General features: G+C 37.4%; 1 non-coding gene across 1 annotated transcript; it reads left to right on the top strand.

Annotated features, from left to right (window-relative positions):
* The first annotated feature begins 1,156 nt into the window (after positions 1-1,156).
* LOC141654206 (small nucleolar RNA R71) lies at positions 1,157-1,263 on the top strand. Its single transcript, XR_012547770.1, has one exon. It is a non-coding gene; the product is annotated as a small nucleolar RNA R71 (small nucleolar RNA).
* Positions 1,264-8,699: the final 7,436 nt, after the last annotated feature.

The following is an 8,699-nucleotide window of genomic DNA, read 5'->3' as shown; positions in this document are numbered from 1 at the left end:
CACGTGATTGATTAATTCCGTGAAAGGAATTGAGACTTCCAAATTCTTCACAATTTCCATAAATTTTCCAAGTTGGTCATCAAATTTGGGCTTGGCTTGACGACTTGGAAAAGGAAGTCTAATCACAATGGGCTCCTTCTCCTTGACCTTGTCTTCATTTTTCCTTGAAATTTCTTCTTTTGATGGTTCTCCATCCTTGGAGTTTTGCACAATTTCTTCTTTGTCACTAGCTTCCACAACTTTATCCTCAACTTGCTTCTTCGGTGCTTCATACCTTGTACCACTTCTCAAGTGAATGGCACTAACCGTTTCATGTCTCGGGGGATTACTTTGAGGTGGTAATTGCCCCTTTTGTCTTTGTGAGCTTGAAGATGCTAGTTGAGTCAATTGGGTTTCCAACATTTTGGTGTGAGCTAGGATGTTGTTGATGGTGGTTTCCTTTGCTTGACTATCCTTTTGCATTTGAGTGAAAAACTCTTGTTGATTCTTTTGAATTTGAAGGACCGCTTTTTGAACATCAAAACCATGGTCATTTTGTTGATTGTATGGAGATTGATTTTGGTAACCTTGGTTTTGGTTGTAAAAGGGTCTTTGATTTTGGTTTCTCATGGGAGGTGGGGTGTATGTTGTTTGAGGGTTTTGAACATTTTGGCTTTTGTATGAGAGATTTGGATGGAACTTGGTGTTTTCATTGTAATAGTTGGAATAAGGGGTACCACTCTTGTATGCTTGGAAAGCATTCACTTGTTCATTTGTTCCGCTACATTCACTTGGGTCATGTCCCAAAGTTCCACAATTCTAACATATCCCACTTGGGATTGATGAAGATGCCGTCATGGCATTAACATGATGCTTTGGTGATTTTGAGGCTTCTTCAAGTCTAGCCATAGCTTTTTCAAACTTCAAATTGATGGTATCAATGTGAGCACTAAGTTGAGCACCCAATTGAGTAACGGAGTCCACTTCATGCTTTCCTCCTCTAGTAGCCTTGCGAGGTCTACTATATTGTGAGTTATGGACCGCCATTTCCTCAATTTTGTTCCAAGTTTGATTGTCATCAACTTCGGTGAACATTCCATTTGATCCTATGTTGAGAATGTGCCTTGAATCTTCATATAGACCGTTCCAAAATTGTTGTACCAAGAACCACTCGCTAAGTCCATGGTGAGGACATGAGCGACAAATTCCCTTGAATCGCTCCCAAGCTTCATACAAAGATTCTTCATCCCTTTGCTTAAAACCCGTAATTTGAGCTCTTAGCATGTTAGTCTTTTCCGGTGGATAGAACTTTTTGTAGAAAGCTAGAGCCAACTTTTTCCAAGAATCAATTCCGAGAGTGGCCTTATCAAGGCTTTTCAACCGTTGTTTTGCGGTGCCAATTAGAGAAAAAGGAAATAAGACCCATCGAATTTGGTCTTGAGTTACACCGGTTTGAGAAATCGCATCACAATAATCGCAAAAAGCCTCCATATGAGAGTGAGGGTCTTCACTAGGCATCCCCCCAAATTGGCTTCTTTCAACTAATTGGATAAATGCGGATTTGGCAATAAAATTTTCGGTTAGATGTTGTGGTGTGGGAGTACCATTGGGTAGGTTCTCCTCGGTGGGTACGGAATGTGATGAAAACTTAGGCATTGTGGGTTGATTTTGTGTTGTATTTTGTGTTGGGTTCTCTTCACCTTCTCTTGCAAAAGGGTTGATGAACTCAATAGTTGGTTGAATAACCTCACTAACACCTCTCAAAGTTCTCCTAGCAAGTCTTCTATTGGTTGTCAAAGTTCTTTCAATTTCACGATCAAAAGGTAACAAATCACCTTATGACCTTCTAGACATGCAAAATATCAAACAACTCGAAAACAATTAGAACAAACCTTGAGGAGTTTTACTTCCCCAAGGCAAAGAAAGACACAACTAATAACAATATATGAAAATCTAAATCAAGTTAAGACCGTCCCCGGCAACGGCGCCATTTTTGGTCAGACTATATCTTTTCGGTAACTTGTCGTTAGGAGCACCTAGACCAAAACACAATTTATAACTTCACAAACAACTCTACAATTAGTAAAGAGGCAAGTAAAGGTTGTTAGTTATTTAGACCAAATTAATACTCATCTTATGATATTAAAATTACAAATTAATATAAAGTGGTCTAAATCTACATGCATGCAAATAAAAAGTATAAAAGATGGTATTAAACCATCTTAAGACAAGAAAATCCTTACATTGTATAAGGTAAGTTAAGGGCACAACTCAAGGACTCCTTCCTTGATGTTGTTCTTGAGCTATGAAAATGGATGATCCTCCAAGACAACTAACCACCAAAAAGATGGTCTCCTAAGGATACACCCAAGAATCAACCCAAAAACTACTATATTACTAACTAGGTAAAAATAGTAGTAATCCTTGTTTGTAATATATTTGATGTACTAATAAATATTATTACTATGATAATATTATTAGTAGATAATTATATGTGTTTTTAGATGAATAAGATGAAGAAAATAAGAAGGAAAATTGGTCTCTTAAGGAAGAGAGGGCTAACAGTTTTAGGCTTAAAATTGGACCAATTTTACTTCAAATTTTTCCAACCAAGGAAATGAAGTGAATAATGGGGTATTTATAGCAAAAATAAGGGAACAATCCTTAGTGGAAAATCCACTACAAAGGACACTTTTATGTCCTCATAAAAACCGAAACATGTGGACTACTTATGGTCGATTTCGGTTTTCGACATTTGCCTCACAAATGCTTATAAGTCTTATATTTAATTATCTTACATAATTAAATATTAATTTAATTATTTAACCCTTAAATAATATAAATTAACTACCAATGACTACTTAACTATTAAGTAATCATAAGACCATATTATCAACATACAATGTCTCAATATTAACCCATTTAGCGAATTTTACAACCTCTTGTAAAATATAATAGCTAATTGATTCTACTTCAAAACATATACACATATCGTATAAAATTAATTAATTAACAATTAATTAATAAATTCTAATCATTTATTATTTAAATATCTCATAATTAAATAATAAATCTCTTTGTCCCGAGTTCGTAACCCGTCATCAAATAATACATTTATGTGACTAACTAAAAGTCAAATAATACAAGGAATTAATTATCTCGTATCTCATACAAACAATTAATTTATTCTATTTGGGCGTCATCCTATAGGTGTGACCTAAAAGGATCAGCTGATCACCGCCGTCACACGACAGTAATGTCAAACTCTAGTCAGCTAATCATTACCGATTAACGACGATCAGCTGACAAATAAATAAAATAAATCCCCGATATTCCTTTTACGAGATTTAATATGTAAACGCACTCATTGTGGAGGACACTACTCCAACAATCTCCCACTTGTCTGACACAAGTGTGCGTTACCAATTCTCTTGTCCAATAATATCTCCCACTCAATGCAAGATGTCTTTCAGGTCGTTCTTGCACGTGATCATATCATAAAGTGGTTTCCTTAATCGGAGAATGACCGTCCTGACGGATAATCTACTATAGATCGCATCCGAGCGTGGCCACGCATTCACGCCATCTCTCCTCGAGTGGCCTTGAGTTAAAAAATGACATAAAAGGACAATCCTGTTGACCTATTTTCTTCGTTCGATCTGATCACAATGACCCAAAGAAATGCTCATCGGCCTCCTTTTACGGTGCGACCTAGAACAAAAACCAAAGCCACCGGAAAACCGTACCAACTCGGACAAATAGTCACCAGTCTAAAGAATTGACTCGAAGGAATAAATAGAAGTCCTCGCCACGACCTAGCAACAAAAGGACTCTATAAACGGTCATTGTCCGACAAATTGTCTCACAATTTGCCTATGTAATCGACCAGTCATCACTATGACCATATGACAGTCGAACCTGTCATCTATCGCCTTACAATCTAGTCACTCCGAGACGTCACCTCATTAAGTAACTAGGGACAAAATACAATGTTAATCCAGTTCACTTAATAGGGTTCGACATTGTCTTTACAACCTATTTGGAGAAAACAAAGTATATAAATTCGACATAAAATCGAATATAACGATAAATGCAACTTATCATATATGAAATAATAAATACAATATTTTGATTATTACATATCATATAATTTACAACGATTCGGCATTCGTCTCAACCCCATCGAAACTACATGACTATCATGTTTAGCTTGAGACAATGGCTTGGTTAAAGGATCGGCGATGTTGTCACCGTCCCAACCTTACAAACTGTAATTTCTTTCCTTTCGATTAAATCTCTAATTACATGAAATTTCCTAAGTACATGCCTAGACTTGTTACTAGACTTGGGCTCTTTTGCTTGAAAAATAGCCCCACTATTATCACAATACAAAGTGATAGGATCCTCGGCGGTCGGAACTACTTTCGGTCCCTCTAAAATTGCCTAATCCAAACACTTCCTTTGCGCCTTCGTAGGCCGCAATGTACTCTCGGCTTCCGTTGTAGAATCAGCAATCCTGACGACTCTTTGAAACTTCTCCAAAGAAAACGCCCTTCGTTCAACAAAAAGACAAAACCAGCTTGGGATTTCAAATCATCCCTATCGGTTTGGAAACTGGCATCCGTATAACCTCTTACACGTAATTCAGATTCTCCTCCAAACACTAAGAATGAATCTTTAGTCATTCTCAAGTACTTGAGAATATTCTTGACGGCTATCCAGTGACTCTCACCTGGAGTTTTCTGAAAACGACTCGTCATACTCAAAGCATACGAGACATCAGGACGAGAACACATCATAACATACATGATCGATCCAACAGCGGAAGCATAGGGAATCGATTTCATGCGTTCAATATCCTTAGGCTCAGTAGGACACTATGACTTACTCAAAGTGATCCCACTACCCATAGGTAGAAAACCTCTCTTGGAGTTTTTCATATTGAATCGGTCAAGAATCTTATCGATATATGCTTCTTGACTCAATGCTAATATCCTTTTGGATCTATCCCTATAGATCCGGATACCCAAGATGCACTGAGCTTCTCCCAAATCTTTCATTTGGAAGTGATTTCCCAACCACTTCTTAACAGAAGCAAGCATATCTACATCATTCCCAATGAGTAATATGTCGTCCGCATAAAGAAGTAAGAAAACAACTTTACTCCCACTAAACTTCATGTATAAACATGGTTCCTCAACACTTCGAGAAAAACCATTCTGTTTAATAACATGATCAAAACGATGATTCCAACTCCTTGACGCTTGCTTAAGACCATAAATGGATCTCTTAAGTTTGCATACTTTGTTAGGATTTTTAGGATCCACAAAACCCTCAGGTTGTGTCATGAACACTTCCTCTTCCAAAACCCGTTCAGAAAGCGGTTTTGACATCCATTTGCCATATCTCATAATCATGAAATGCAGCAATCGCTAACATTATCCGAACAGATCTAAGCATAGCAACTGGTGCAAAAGTTTCATCATAGTGTAAACCATGAACCTGAGTGAAACCGTGTGCAACCAATCTAGCTTTGTAGACATCTTTATGTCCATCCATGCCGATTTTAATCTTGAATATCCACTGACACTGAAGAGGTCGAACATCTTTAGGTAATTCAACCAGGTCCCATACCTGATTATCGTACATGGAATCCATTTCGGATTGCATGGCTTCGAGCCATAGCTTAGAGTCAGAACTCATAATAGTTGCTTTATAGGTTTTGGGTTCATCACTTTCTAAAAGTAAAACCTCATAGTCACCATCTTCCTCGATAATACCAAGGTATCTATCAGGCTGGCGGCTAACCCTTTCTGACCTCCTAGGTTCAGAAGGAACAATAACCGATTCAGACGTAGAAGGAACATATTCCTGTATTGTCATATCAGTTTGTGGCTCTTGAACTCCGTCAAGTTTAAATTTTCTCCCACTCTGTCTTCTAGAAATAAATTCTTTTTCTAAAAAGACAGCTTCACGAGCCACAAACACTTTGTTCTCGTTACTATTGTAGAAGTAATATCCACAAGTTTCCTTAAGGTAGCCTACAAAAATACACTTTTCAGAACGAGGTGCAAGCTTATCGTCAAACTTGCTCTTGACATAAGCATCACAACCCCATACTTTCATGTATCGCAGATTCGGGACTTTCCCTTTCCATATCTCATATGGAGTTTTGTTAGTTGCTTTAGTGGGACTTTTATTAAGTGATTGTACAGCAGATAAAATGGCAAAACCCCAGAATGACTTAGGTAACTCTGTTTGACTCATCATCGATCGAACCATATCTAATAAAGTTCGATTCCTCCTTTCGGCCACACCATTTGATTGTGGTGTGCCAGGAGGAGTTAACTGAGATACAATACCGCAGTTTATAAGGTGATCTTTAAAGTCATTGCTTAAATATTCCCCACCACGATCTGATCGTAATGCTTTAATCTTCTTATTTAATTGGTTTTCTACTTCATTCTGAAACTCTTTGAACTTATCAAAAGCTTCACTTTTATACCTCATTAAGTAGATATACCCATATGTACTCATGTCATCGGTAAAAGTAATGAAATAGTCATAATTACCTCTAGCAGTGACTGTCATTGGGCCACAAACATCGGTATGTATCAAACCCAATAACTCACTAGCTCGAGATCATTTTCCTAGAAAAGGTGAACGAGTCATCTTGCCAAGAAGACAAGATTCGCATGTACCAAATGATTCGAAATCAAAAGGTTTAATTACACCAGTCGACACTAGTCTTTTAATGCATTTCTCGTTGATGTGTCCTAATCGACAATGCCATAAATAAGATAGATCAGGATCACCTGTTTTGAGTCTTTTATTATCTAAATGATAAACATCGTTGCAAGTATCTAGAATATAAATACCATTGATTGAAATAGCTTGACTATATACAATCCCATTAAGGGAAAAAGTACAACACTTGTCTTTAATTACAAAGAAAAACCCTTCTGTGTCTAACACAGATACGGATATTATATTTCTAGATAGCGTTGGTACAAAATAACAATTATTAAGATGTAACTCCAACCCCGAAGCTAAACTAAGTACATAAGTTCCTACAGAGACGACAGCTAGTTTAGACCCGTTTCCCATTCGGAGATCGACATCACCCTTTTTTAGCTTTCTTATACTTTTTAGGCCCTGCAAATGATTACACAAGTGAGAACCACAACCAGTATCTAATACCCAAGTTGTATTTGAATCATAATTTATGTCTATCATAAAATATTCGGTTGAGAAATTACATGTCGGCTTCACAATGCCAGCTTTTATGTCATCCAGGTACTTTGTACAATTACGTCTCCAATGTCCCTTGTTATTACAATAATTACAAGTATCTTTAAGAGGATTACCCTTTATAGGTTTTTGCTTGGTAGAGCAATTCGCAATTGCTTTACCTTTGCCCTCCACCTGAACGGGCTTCTTACCTGCGTTCCTCTTAAACTACTTCTTCCCCTTCACGTTTATCGCAAGCACATCTTTCCTCGTACTCCCACTCAATCCCATGTCCTTCTCTGCTTGCACAAGCAGAGAATGGAGCTCATGTAAACTCTTTCTCATGTTTGTCATATTGTAATTTACCCTAAATTGGCTAAATCCCTTGACGTGCGAGAGAGAGTGGAGCACTCGGTCCACCACAAGTTCGTCGGGGATCTTGCATCCCAACCCCTCTAAAGTTTCCACGTACTCAATCATTTTAAGTACGTGTGAACTTACAGGTTGACCATCTTTGAGGTTAGCCTCAAAGAAACGAACAGCGGTGTCATACTGAATTATTCTCGGGGCTTGAGAAAACATAGTGGAAAGCCTCGAGAATACTTCATGTACATCACGAAACTTGACACATTGCCTTTGTAAAGCAGGATCCATTGAAAAAATCAAAACATTTTTTATTGCAGCGGATTCTTTTTGATAATTTGAAAAAGCCTCCCTTACATCGGCATTGGCCCTAGTATTAGGCGAAGGGGGAGAGAGATCGACAAGGTAGCGTAATTTGCCATCACCTGCAGCAGCTAATCGAAGTTGTTCTTCCCAATCTTTAAAATTACTACCGTCGGCTTTTAATACATATTTGTCCATAAAAGAACGTAGCCATGAATCTCTAGCTATGGTGGCGGTTTCACTAGTAGAAGTCATCGTGATTACTACAAAGGAAATAAAGGAAAGATTAACATTTATCGTCTAGAAATATTTAACTTGTGAAACTATTTAACAAGTTCCCATTTATATAATTATCTCCCACTGAATTATATAAATGATTCCAAGATCCAATTTTATATAAACACGGGCACGGTGGACCGATTCAACCCATATTTATATAAATTTGGTGAGTCAACGTTTTGACTGATTCTACTACTAGAACTCTTGGTTGACGGATTTTCTTAAAATCTATCTTTTAGCCCCAGAATAAATATGGGCACGGTGGACCGATTCAACCCATATTTATCCCATTGAGTCCAACCAATTTTCACGCGTAATAACTTTTATTACCCTACTTACCCAACGTAAAAAGAGTGTACCTCGGTGATCCGAACCTACCTCTAATGAAGAAGAGATTCATAGGTGCTATTATTTGGTAAGGCTTAATCTCAATTTTAAACAAATATGAGAGATCTTATCAATTTAATTGTCTATCACTTTTAATTGAACAAAATTAGTGAATCCAAGACGATTAAATCGATAACAAAAAAAAACATGTAGTGACG

This window comes from Silene latifolia, chromosome 4 (assembly GCF_048544455.1).
Source record: "Silene latifolia isolate original U9 population chromosome 4, ASM4854445v1, whole genome shotgun sequence".
NCBI classification, from domain to species: Eukaryota; Viridiplantae; Streptophyta; class Magnoliopsida; order Caryophyllales; family Caryophyllaceae; genus Silene; species Silene latifolia.
Note: the sequence above shows the minus strand (reverse complement) of the source record. Positions and strands in the feature narration are given on the sequence as shown.